Source organism: Dama dama, chromosome X (genome assembly GCF_033118175.1).
Source record: "Dama dama isolate Ldn47 chromosome X, ASM3311817v1, whole genome shotgun sequence".
NCBI classification, from domain to species: Eukaryota; Metazoa; Chordata; class Mammalia; order Artiodactyla; family Cervidae; genus Dama; species Dama dama.
The window spans coordinates 140,720,523-140,733,395 of NC_083714.1; the positions used below are offsets into that span (position 1 = coordinate 140,720,523).

The 12,873-nt window shown below is 41.8% G+C and overlaps 1 long non-coding RNA gene across 2 annotated transcripts in view; it reads right to left on the bottom strand.

Annotated features, from left to right (window-relative positions):
- The window catches only part of LOC133052022 (uncharacterized), a 49,092-nt gene that overhangs the window by 7,632 nt on the left and 28,587 nt on the right, over window positions 1–12,873 (bottom strand). Inside the window, exon 3 of one of the 2 annotated variants that reach the window (XR_009691993.1) lies at window positions 7,388–8,214. The exons of the other annotated variant lie outside the window; for it this stretch is intronic. This is a non-coding gene — a long non-coding RNA (uncharacterized LOC133052022). Of the gene's footprint in view, window positions 1–7,387; window positions 8,215–12,873 lie in introns of those variants that run through there. 2 annotated transcript variants of the gene reach the window in all.

Genomic DNA, 12,873 nt, shown 5'->3' on the forward strand with positions numbered 1-12,873 from the left:
GTTATAGTAATCAAAACAGTATGGTACTGGCACAAAAACAGATCAATAGAATAGGATGGAAAGCCCAGAAATAAACCCACAAACCTATGGATAACCTTTGACAAAAGAGGTGAGAGTATATATAGAAAACACAGTTTTTTTTTTCAATAAGTGTTTCTGGAAACACTGGACAACTACATGTAAAAGAATGAAATTAGAACACTTTCTAACACCATACACAAAAATAAACTCAAAATGGATTAAAGACCTAAATGTGTTAGACCAGACACTATAAAACTCTTAGAGAAAAACATAGGCAGAACACTCTTTGACATAAATCACAGCAATATCTCTTTTTAATCCACCTCTTAATGAAAATAGAAACAAAAATAAGTAAATGGGACCTAATTAAACTTAAAAGCTTTTGCATAGCAAAAGAAACCATAAACAAAATGAAAAGACAACCCACCAAATGGGAGAACTTATTTGTAAACAAAGCTACTGACAAGGGATTAATCTCCAAAATGTACAAACAGCTCATATAACAACCCAATCAAAAAAATGGGCAGAAGACCTAAAAGAAGACATAGAGATGGCCAAAAAGCAAATGAAAAGATGCTCAACATCATTAATTATCAGAGAAATGTAAATTCAAAGTACAACTAGGTATTACCTCACGTCAGTCAGAATGGCCATCATCATCTAAAAGTTCACAAACAGTAAATGCTGGAGAGAGCATGGAGAAAAGGGAATCCTCCTACAATGTTGGTGGGAATGTAAATTGGTACAACCTCCATGGAGAATATTATAGAGGTACTTTAAAAAACTAAAACTAGAACTACCACATGATTCAGCAATACCACTCCTGGGCATATACCCAGAGAAAACCATAATTTGAAAAGATACATGCACCCCTATGTTCATTGCAGCACTATTAACAATAACAAAGATGTGGAAGCAACCTAAATGTCCATCGACAGAGGAATGGATAAAGAAGATGTGGTACATATATACAAGGGAATGTTACTCAGCCATTAAAAGGAAATAATGCCATTTGCAGCAACATGGATAGACCTAGAGATTATCATACTAAATGAAGTAAGTCGGATAGAGAAAGACAAATATCATAATATCACTCATATGTGGAATCTAATTTTTTAAAAAAGATATAAATAAACTTTGGGCATCCAAGGTGGTACCAGTGGTAAAGAACCTGCCTCCCAATGCAGGAGATGAAAGAGATCTGGTTTTGATCCCTGAGTCAAGAAGATCCCCTGAAAGAGGGCATGGCAACCCACTGCAATAATCTTGCCTGGAAAATCCCATGGACTGAGGAGCCTGGTGGGCTACAGTCATAGATAGGATCACAAAGAATCAGACACAACTGAAGCAATTTAGTATGCACACACACATAAACAAACTTATTTACAAAACAGAAACAGACTCATAGATTTTGAAAACAAGTTTCAGTTCAGTTCCCAAGAGGGAAATTGGTGGGGGGGGGGGGTTAGATGGGAAGCGAGGAGTTTGGGGTTAACGTATACACACTAGTATTTCTGAAGTAGATAACCAACAAAGACCTACTGAATATACCTGAAACTAATGCAAGATTGTAAATCAACTACAGTTCAATTTTTTTTTTTAATTGTTGAATGCATCATATCCCCTCTCCTTATTTATCACTCACTGAGACATAGCTCTTCCCCTTGGGATCCAGTATTTTAATAGGAAAACAAATTTTCCTTTCCCACCAAAAACCCAAGGAAAGCTTGGAAAGGCACTCATGGGCAGATCAGTAACATCTTTCAAGAAGCCAGTTACAAGCTGGCTTTCCAAATCAAGTCATTTTTCCTTGCCTCAAAAAAAAAAAAAAAAAAAAAAAGCCAGTTACAAACACTCCAGGCCTACAAGATGTTATCTTTCAGAGACTCTTCATTTTTCTAAGATGTGATAGTCTATATGAAAAAAGAATCTACAGAAGAATGGATGTGTGTTTATGTGTAACTGATTCACTTTGCTGGACACCTGAAACTAACCCAACGCTGTAAACCAACTATACTCCAATAAAGACGATTTCAAAAAAGATAATAGTAATTAACTTAAGAAGAATCCAGACTCCTTCTCTGCAGCCCTGTGGATTCTCTTCACCAGGTTTTAGTGTATTTGAAGGTCCCTAGAATGGTGCTTGGAGAAGGCAACCCACTCCAGTGTTCTTGCCTGGAGAATTCCAGGGATGGGGGAGCCTGGTGGGCTGCCATCTATGGAGTCGCACAGAGTCGGACATGACTGAAGCGACTTAGCAGCAGCAGCAGCAGAATGGTGCTTGTGTGAGGCAGGTTGGGGGAGGAGGGCACCTTAATCTTCTATTGTAATTATTTTCGAGTGCTGCCCCTGCATTTGTTTGTTTGTTTGTCTTGCTAATGTCACAGTCAGGAGCCTTAAAGAGAAGTTTCTTCCCAATGGCGCTGCCATTTTCAAAACAGAACCTGGCTTTTCCAGAAGCTTCATAAGCTTCGCAATCTGAAGGAACTAGGAACAGATGCACAAAAACCTGGGCATCTTTGGGATCTTGGCTGGTGCCACCCCAAGCTTGTCCTTTCCCATTGCCTGGGACCTGAGTTGATGCTCAAGGATGTATGCACATTCTCAGCTGTCTTTATGCACAGCTGTGTTTCCCTGTTGCCTGAGATCTTCTCTTGCCCTCCCTGGGGCCACAAAAGCCAAACTCTTCTCATCTGGGAGTGTGAACCTCAGAACCTCTGAAATTCAGTCATTAGTTCCAGTAACTTCTTCACAGGTTCAACCAAGACGCCAAAAGGATTCTGCATTCAACAAGCAGCTAAGCTTTGGCACACCCCCTCATGACCTCTGCCAGGTATGCTTCCATGCGCTTTTTCTATTAAATGCAATTAAACCAAATCTGTATTTGATATTCATATGCTCCTGAACAGTGATAAAAGAGTGTAATTCTTCACTTGTGTTTGGTAGCTATTAATTTCTAGAAGCAACAGAATAAAGTCCAGGTAAAGAGTCAAAAGCTTACATTATTATTTACATGACAATGCACTCCTTTTGTGCTATTAGTGGATAAGGATTTTGCTGGCCTCATTTTCTGAGCATGCATAATAAATTCAAAGAAGAAAACCGTGTGCTAATTTTAACTCTAAAATTTTAACTTTAATGATGTCTATCTGGTTTTATCAGCTATAACTGCAATCTATTTCTGCCCTAGCAATTCAAGAAGAGAGTGCTATTTAAAATACAACTTGGATTATGTAACTGCTGGGTTTTGTAGCCTTTAAAGACTTCCCATTGTCCTTTGAACATAATCCCAAAGTACCCATAATTACCAATGTTGACTGCCAGACCCCTCAACCTCAGCTCTTGGATATCCCCTCAGCCATTTGGCTCAGAATCACCCAGGCCTCCTCTCTCATCCCTGGACCACACATGGCCGTTTATGCCTGAGGGGCTGTGTTTCCGTTCCCTCCATTCACTTCATCACTCCTCTTTTCCCAGCTTTATTGAGATATCACTGACATCCAATACTGTGTTAGTTTAAAAAGTTCAACGGGTGGATTTGATACATGTGTATATTGTGAAATGATTACCACAATAGGGTTAGCCAACAGTTCCATCACCTCACATAATTACATTCTTTTTTTGGTAGAGAAATTTAAGATCTACTCTCTTAGCAAATTTGTAGTGTACACTACAGTATTGATTACTTACTCACCATGCATTACATCAGACCCCCAGTCCTTGTTCATCTGATAACTGGAAGTTTGTACACTTTGACCAACAGCTCCATATCCCTGCCCTCTCCTGTCGAGCACCATTTCACTCTCTGTTTCTATGAGTTCAGTTTTTGAGGTTCCACATATAAGTGAGATCACACAATATTTGTCTTTCTCTGACTTATTTCACTTAGCACAGTGCCCTCCGTTTAGATATAATTCACAAACCATACAATCCATCCTTCCGAAGTGTACATTTCAGTGCTCGTTAGTATATCCACAGTCATGTGCAACCGTAACAGCCATCAATTCTATTGAATAGAGCATCTTTATCACCCCAACAGGAAACTTCACACCAATTAGTAACCACTCCTCACTCCTCCTTGCTTCTCAGGTGGCACTAACGGTAAAGAACCTGCCTGCCAATGAAGGAGACATAGGAGACGCAAGTTCGATCCCTAGGTCTGGAAGATCCCCTGCAGAAGGAAATGGCAAAGCACTCCAGTATTCTTGCCTGGGGAACCCCATGGATAGAGGAGCCTGGCAGGCTCCAGTCCTTGGGGTTGCACAGAGTCGGACATGACTGAAGTGACTGAGCACGCACACACGCACACACACACCTCATTCTTCCATATCCCCAGCCCCTGGCAATCCCCAATCTATGATCTCTCTTTATGGGTTTGGGCTTCCCTGATGGCTCAACTGGTAGAGTCCACTTGCAATGTGGGAGACCTGGGTCTGACCCCCTGGTTGGGAAGATCCCCTGGAGAAGGGAATGGCTACCCACTCCAGTATTCTTGCCTGGAGAATTCCATGGACTGTATAGTCCATGGGGTCGCAAAGAGTTGATCTATCTTTATGGGTCTACCTATTCCAGACACTCATATAAATGGAATCACAATACATGGCCTTGGTGAAGGCTTTCCTTCACTCAGCATCATATTTTAAAGGTTCACCCATGCCCAGCCATGGATGCTGCATGTGTCAGTACTTCATTGCTTTTTAGGACTCGAAAATCTTCCATTATATAAGTAGACCACATTTTGTTTATTTATCCACTGATGGCTATCTGGGCTGTTTCCATGTTTTGGCTATTGTCAATAATGCAACTATGAAGATTTGTTTACAAGGCTTTTTGTGGCATGGTTCCTCTCTCTAGGAGAGGACTTTCTGGTCATATGCTGACTCTCTTTAACTCTTTAAGGACATGCCAAAGTACTCTCCAGAAAGGCTGTACCAACAGCAGTGTGTGAGGGTTCCAGTGTTTCCACATCTTCAACATTGCTTATCATCTGTCTTTCTGAGTCCAGCCACCCTCATGAGTGTGAAGTTTTGTATAATATCCCCTTTTCCTGGGGATATTAGCCATCTGAAGAGCTTCTCTGGAGAAAGGTCTATTGGGATTCTCATCACTCTTCATAGTGAATGTATTTATCTACCTATTCACTTGTTTACTAGTGACCTCCCCCACTTCACCTCCCTCTGTTCTGTAACTTAACATGCAGACATAAGCAAAGAAAACCCTGTGTCCACAGTGAGCTAGTAATGCCTGTGACCCTGTCTCGCTCAGGGCCCCTCCCTTCTCCCAGCCCTGCCCACCTCCAACCTCCACCATCTGCTGATCTGCTGTGAGTCATCCTTTGCTCGAATTCCACATTCTGACACACCCAGTCCCAAATGAATACTCACTTCCTCCTCTTAAAGCTGATATTCTAATTGCTGAAGACTTCACTCTCTCTCTCTCTCCTCTCTCTCTCTCCAATAGGTTAAAGTTCAGCCTGCAGAATATTAATTCTGTATTTTGATCCCCATGGCTGCTCTCTCATACTTGGCAGTTGCTATTTTCTCTTACGTAGATCCAAGCACACAAGTAGAGTCCATCTCTCCTGCAGTCCTGCAAATGTGCCTCTGCATGGGCCTGAACATCCCCCTCCATTGAGTATTGGCAGATTTTATAGACTTTTCTCATTTTTACCATGAGAGTGAACACCTTCTAATCTGATCTTACCCAACAGAATCTCCCCCTAGTACTTTGTTACTGAACAGTCATCCATCAGTGCTCCCCATTTTGCCACCAACTCTCACCACCTGTCTCGTGAGGAAACAGAGGTTTAAATTGATCTGTGCTGTTTAAAATAATGAAATATTCAATAGCCTGTGATAAATCATACTGGGAAAGAATATGAAAAAGAACATTTATATGTGTTATAGCTGAATCACTATGCTGTACAGCAGAAATTAACACAACATTGTAAATCAACTATACTTCAAGATGATTTTTTTAAAAAATGAATGAAAAGCATTATAAATAACCTAAACAACCAAAGGGAATAAGGTGAGAAGCAATATGGCTGGGTGTTAGGAACCTGGACTCAAAAGCCAGACCATCTGGAAACCAAGTTAACTAACCTCTTTTTAACTCAGTTTCCCAGTTTGTAAAACAGGAGTAGTCATAATATCAACCTCACAGAGATGGTATAGTGCTTACAACAGAGCCGGACACACAGGAAGCACTCTATGTAGTCAGTTGTTCATATTTACAAGCCTACTGTGGAATACAGTTTGGCCATTTAAACAGATGATGAAGATGCGTATTTACTGGAGTGCAAGCAACTTGGCAATATAGCACTATCTCAAAGAAGTAGATGTCAGGACAGCAGTCATTTGAAATATACATATATCATAAACACGTGGATCCATGGGAGGATACATACCACGGGTAGCAGCAGTTTTCACTGAGTAGTAGAATTTTAATTGATTTTATTGATTGGTTGGTCTTTTCTTTATTTTCTCATTTTCAACATGATTTATATATAACTTGAATAATGTTTTAGAATGAAGAAAATAATTCCCTGCTTACCTCATTGAATCCTTCAGCTTCCTGGTTTCGGGTCCCCTTTGTATGGGAATTACATAAACAACTCTATTGTTAGGATTGTTTTGTTTGTTAGCTTTTCAGGAGGGATGGATTATACTTGGAGAGAGCGGATAATCACTTTGGTTTTAGTCTTCTTATAAATTTATGTTTCCGTAAGGATCTACACTCATAAAAGCTTAAGAAGGCACAGTTCAGCTCAAGCAAGCAGTAGAATCCACACTCCCTGCCTCCAGGTTGCAGGCTTCTTCGTACTCCACCATCTTTAATTAACCATCATTGATCACTGGTATCTGCTAGAGTGTGAGGTGCCCTAATTATCCTAGAAGATTTGTTAACTAGCTGTATATAAAGAACCAACCCACCACAGTATTAAAACAGGCCTTGAGAATGATTTCAGCTAAGAGGTACCAACACGTTTGAACAGTAACATTTGATTAATTAAGACAGAAAGGTCAGTCCCAATTGGTTTCTGTCTGCAGCTAAAACTTAAATCATGCTGGTTGTAATTATGCAAGGTCAGAATAGTTTGTTCAATTCAGGAAAAACCTCAGACCGACTGATTGTTTCATATTATACAGTCCACACAGCTGGCTGACTGGATTCTGTGAAGTTGCTGTTTTGTTGCTACTGTCTGTGTGTTCTTTTCTGTAAAGAACGGTAATGTTTCAAACCCCAACATCCTCCGTGGATTTGTTTGAAAATGCACAGAGTAAGTTCTGCCTTTGTCCAAAAGAAATGTTTATTGTAAAACCAAAGACATTCCACAAGTCTCTGGTGAAAAAGTTCAGGATGATTTCCGGTAAGTCTAGAGGATCTGAAAAAACATGAACTGGAATCTGCTACACCATCTCTGGTGGCCCAGGACTTGATGTAAGGAGAAAATGTTATTATTCAGGATCAAGGTGAAGAATTTATTGACATTTACTCATGTGTAATCATTTACTTGTTTATCAGCTACCTTTTCCCTTTATTTAAGTATCACATTTGAAAAGCACTTTTAAAAGATGTCTGCCCAAATTAAAGTGTGCCTAAAATAGCAGAGAAAGATGGATGAAGCAGTTGGCGACTGTTCAGTTAAAATGTCCTAAAATTCCTGCCTTCTTGGTTTTTCTTCTCTGTTTTTGTCCAGCTGTGTGGTAACATCTCTCTCTTCTGACATTCCATGCCATTTTGTGTAGCCTGGACATAGACTTTGAATCATGACCAAAGTAGAAACCACACAAGGTCAGTAGCTTGAGAGTTTCAAGGTTTCTTCAAAGATCATCCCGAAGCCACCTCTATCACAAAAATCTGACCATTTGTTGACTATTGCAACAAGCTGCAGCTCACCTCACATTTATTGAATAAACATTTCCAGGAGCTGAACTTGGATATCTGCATGTTCACCAAACTTTCCAGATTATTCTATGCACACTGTAGTTAGAGACTGGAATCTCCACTGTTGAGGCCAATATTCTTCTTTCAGGAGACTGACGTTACCACAGAGCCAGAGTATTATGAATTGGACCAAAGTTGGTGGCACCTCCTAGCTCCTTGCCCTGCTGTCCAAGATGGTGGAAGGGTTGAGAGTAGGTCAAGAAACAATCCCAACCTCTGAAGACGAGAGTGTACCAAAGGACCCTGGTAAGAAAATGAAAAGTCAAAGCAAGACTAGGAGAAAATATTCACAAATCATCTATCTGACAAAGGACTCACATCTAGAAACATCTGGAAAACGCTCACATTCCAGTAATAAAAACAAACAACTCAGTTTTCAAAGGACCAGAACATTTGATCACACACTTCACTAAAGAAGAGATGCAGATAGTAAATGAGCACAGGAAGAGATGTTCAACATCATTAGTCATAAGGGAAATATGAACTTAACCCACAAGGAGATGCCACTACAAACCCATAAGAATGTCTGCGATTTTTTCTAAAAACTGACAATAGTGCCAAGGATGTGAAGCAATTGGAAATCTTACACATCACCAGTGGGAATATAAATGGTACTGCCACTTTAGAAAACTGGCAGTTTCCTGTAAGCTGAACATACACTTAGCATGCAACTCAGCATTCCCATTTCTAGGAATAATTCATGCAGTGGACCAAATATTTGTGTCCTCTCAAAATTCATGTGTTGAAATCTTAACCCCCAGTAGGATAGCATTTGGAAGTAGGACTTTGGGAGGTGACTAGGTCATGAGGATGGAGTCATTGTGAATAGGCCTTCTTATAAACAGGCCTGCCCACTTCCCCCTTAAGAAAAAAAAAATTCAGATGATTTATTTCTGTTCAGAAACATCTATCTACACAGCAGGAGAGCAAAGGAAAAATAAATGTACAACAACAACAAAAGAATAAGAAAAATTTAAAAAAAGAAAGAAGAAGATATTGAATCACCCCATTATTTTAATTTTCTGGTGCAAAAAATACAACCTGGGTGATTGATATTTCTTATATCAATCAGTCTGGCTGGTGCCACAAAGACATGGCCAATTTTTTCCCATAAATGGGAAGAAAGGGGCAAAGGACAGTATGAGGACTTAGGGAAACCAAGTAAATTATGAGACACAGATGAAATAGATTGGATCCCAGAAGTGGCATCTCAGATTCTGCAAGGAAGAACCAAGAAATGTATAATTACACCAAGCTGCCATTTGGGGAAGTATAAGATGCACCTTGGGTTTCCCAGGTGGCTCAGTGGTAAAGAACCCGCCTGCCAACACAGGAGACATAAGAGTCATGGGTTCGATCCCTGAGTTGGGAAGATCCCCTGGCAAAGGAAATGGCAACTCACTCCAGTATTCTTGCCTGGAGAATCCCATGGATAGGGGAGCCTGGCAGGCTACAGTCCATGGGGTCGCAAGAAGTCGGACATGACTGAATGACTTTACACACAAGAGAAGATGCAGCTCAGGGGTAAAGAGAGAAGTTTTAAATAGCAGAAAGGGTGGGATGAAGTTAATCTGAAAACAAACATGGTGCATCATTAGAAAAATTTGTTGAAACATCTACTTGGGTGAAAGGAATTTGACTCAAAATGAGTAATGGCCGTCGTAAAGTATACCTCATGGAAAGACAAGTTTGGACATTTCTGGTCTTTCTGTTGGCATCCCAACCTTCATTCTATAGTGCTATGATAACACTATAGGGCCTTTTTAAAAGTTTCCCCTTCTCTAATCACTTTTGCAGAACTGTCTCAGGTTTCTAGAACTCAGCGGCACTTGAGTAGGGAGCAGCTACTGCTCAGGAATTCACTTCTGAAGGGAGCTGGCAGCTGGGAAGGCCGGGCATCTCTTTGTGCCCAGGCATCAGGAGAGCTGTGGATGTGGCAGGAGAATGTGTCGGAGAAAGAAGACATCTTTGAGTACTTAGAACGGCGGGGGAAGGGGGAGGAGGTCCAACAGGGAGGGGATATATGTATACATACAGCAGATTCTGGGAGGAGGGCATGGCAACCTACTCCAGTATTCTTGCCTGGAGAATCCCATGGACAGAGGAGCCTGGAGGACTACAGTCCATGGGGTCACAGAGTCAGCCACAACTGAAGTAACTCAGCGCGCATACATGCATAGCTAATTCACTTTATTATACAGCAGAAACTAATACAACATTGTAAAGCTACTATACTCCAATTTTAAAAAATGCTTCAAACAGACACCAGAGAAGTATCTGATTGCTGTTGGTCTACAGATGCCACATACTCCTCGCTGCCTACAGCTGCCATTTCAATCAGGGCTTCACTACAGAGTACATTTTCCTCTTACAATATTTTCTTTCATAGGAATCCTGTCTGTGTGAGCACTGTGTTCAGTCCCAGTGCCAGGAAAGCCCAGCTGCTGGTGTGATACAGGTTGGTGTGAGTGAGCAGAAAAAGACCTGAGGATGTTTTAAGTGGATGGGCATTTGTTCTATCAGTATTTCCATGTCTCCTGACCCTCCAACTTTCTCTACCACTGATACAGTTAGCCAAGCATGAGACATCCTATTTCTTTAAGAAATTACTATAATGGATGGAATTGGGAAAATAAGTACAAATAGACTGTTGCTACTTCTCTGAAAATCTATTTTCTTGTATCTAAATCAAGACTAGTGGTACTAATTTCTATAAAGTTAAACAGACACCTTCCCTATGGCCTTTCCCTTAACCAAGAGAGACAGAAGCACAGGGCTATAGAATACAATGCTCAGGGCAGTTTTATTTCCAATCAGTCCAAACTGGAAAGGATTCAAATGCTCATCAAACAAAAGAATGGATAAACAAATTATGGCACATCCTTACAAAGGAATAATACACAGCGATTTTTGGAAAAAAAACTACTGATACATGCAACCACACAGATAAATTGCAAAAACATTATGTGGAGAGAAAGAAGCCAGATGCCAAAGTTATGTTCTGTATGAGTTCATTTCCTTGAAGTTCATGAACCAGCAAACCTTGTTAATGGGATTCATTGGAGTGTGAGGATAGGGGAACAAGGGAACTTTCTGGGGTAACTGGAAAGATTCTGTATCTTGATACAGGCAGTGGTTACCAGGAGGTATTGATATACACAGGCAAACACTCATCAGGCTGTACATTTAAGATACATGGATTTTACTGTATGTAAATTTTACCCCAGTTGAAAAACAAAGGATATTGATGGTGTCCATGGCCAGGTGCTGAAGGCCTGGCAGAATGTATAGGGATTCCTGTTTGTAAGCATCAGACTTGGCTTTGAGCTGCTTGACTGCCAGGCAATAAAAAGTAACATTTCAGTAACATTCCTCATAGACAGGCTGGAGGAAGCACACATTCTCCATGGGTTGGGCACCCACCCTGTGTTTGATGCCGTGGGAGGCTTCACAATCAATCAAACTGGGTTCCCACTTTCTAGGCGCTTGTAATCTAGTATAGGGCCTACTGCATGTATAATGATAGAAAATTGAGGTAGAAAGTGACAGGTGGCTCCAGAGAGGTTGGAACCAAGCACGGAAATTAGCAGTGATTTGCTCAGCATTTACTGGAAATTGTTGGTGGAGAGGGGTGGAAGGAAGGTAGGTGCCATGTTTTCATAGGCAACAGTAACTCAAAGGGAGGGTAATACAAAGAAAATGGCCATTCTCCCCCTCAAATCCTACCCCAGAAGGGCTCTGGCTTTGTGTGTGCTGGAAGAGTTTGTCCCTCAGCCTCAACTGATCCACCTGGGGGCTCAAGGAGTATCAGGGTATTTTAGTTTCCAAAGTCTGCTATAACAAATTATCATAAACTTGGTGGCCTAAAACAACATAAATTTATTCACATGGTTCAGGAGGCCAGAAGTTTCTAGTCAGTATCACTAGGCCAAAGTCAAGGCTCCCCTTGGAGTCTCTAGGGGAGAATCTGTTCTTTGCTTCTTCAGCTTTGTTCTTTGTTCTTCAGCTTCTGTTGACTGCCTGCATTCCTTGGCTCATGGCCCCATCGCTCCACTTTCTACCTCTTTTATCACACTACCTTCTCCACTGTGTGTGTGTGTCATGTGTCGTGCCTCCCCCCCCCCCCACCTTCTTATAAGGGCACTCACAATGGCATACGTGGCCCACTCAGATAACGCGGGATCATCTCCCCATGTCAAGACCCTTAGCTTAACCACAACCACAAAGACCATTCTTATCCTTCATATCGGCTAACAGTTACAGGTTCCAGGGATTAGGACCTGATCTTTCTGGGGCATGATGTAGCCTACTACCTAGGGTCAGCCCCTACCTTGGTCTGGATGACTGTAACCAGAGGTGTACACTGACCTCTCTCTGTCAGGAAGAAAGATGCAATGAGTTAAAATCTGTAGGGATGGCTCTGCCTTCTCTCTCCTCTGCCTTCTGCCTAGTTGTATGGGCTGCTGGCTTCCTGGTTGTAGAAGGTCTCTTTGAAGAAGCCCCAGACAGGGGGCTCCCTCAGAGCTGTGGGTGGAATGCACCGAACCAAGACTCTCACGCAGCGTTTCTCACCACAGCACTAGTGACACGTGGCGCCACATCACTCTTTGTGGTGGAGGGTGGGGGCTGCCCTACGCACTGAAGGCTGTTGAGCAGCATCCCGTGTCTCCACCCGCTAGGTGACAGTAGCACCCTCCCCACCGCTGTGACAACCCAAAATGTCACCAAACATTGCCAAATGTCCCCTGGGGGGCCAAGTTGACCCGGCTGAGCACCGCTGCTCTGCAGGGAGGACGTGGGCGCCCGTCTGTGGTCACAGGGGAGGCTGGGCTACCTGGACGCCTTCTCAGTTTTGAGAACGCAGACGGACCATGTTGTTGGGTCTCTGCTATAGCCCCTGTA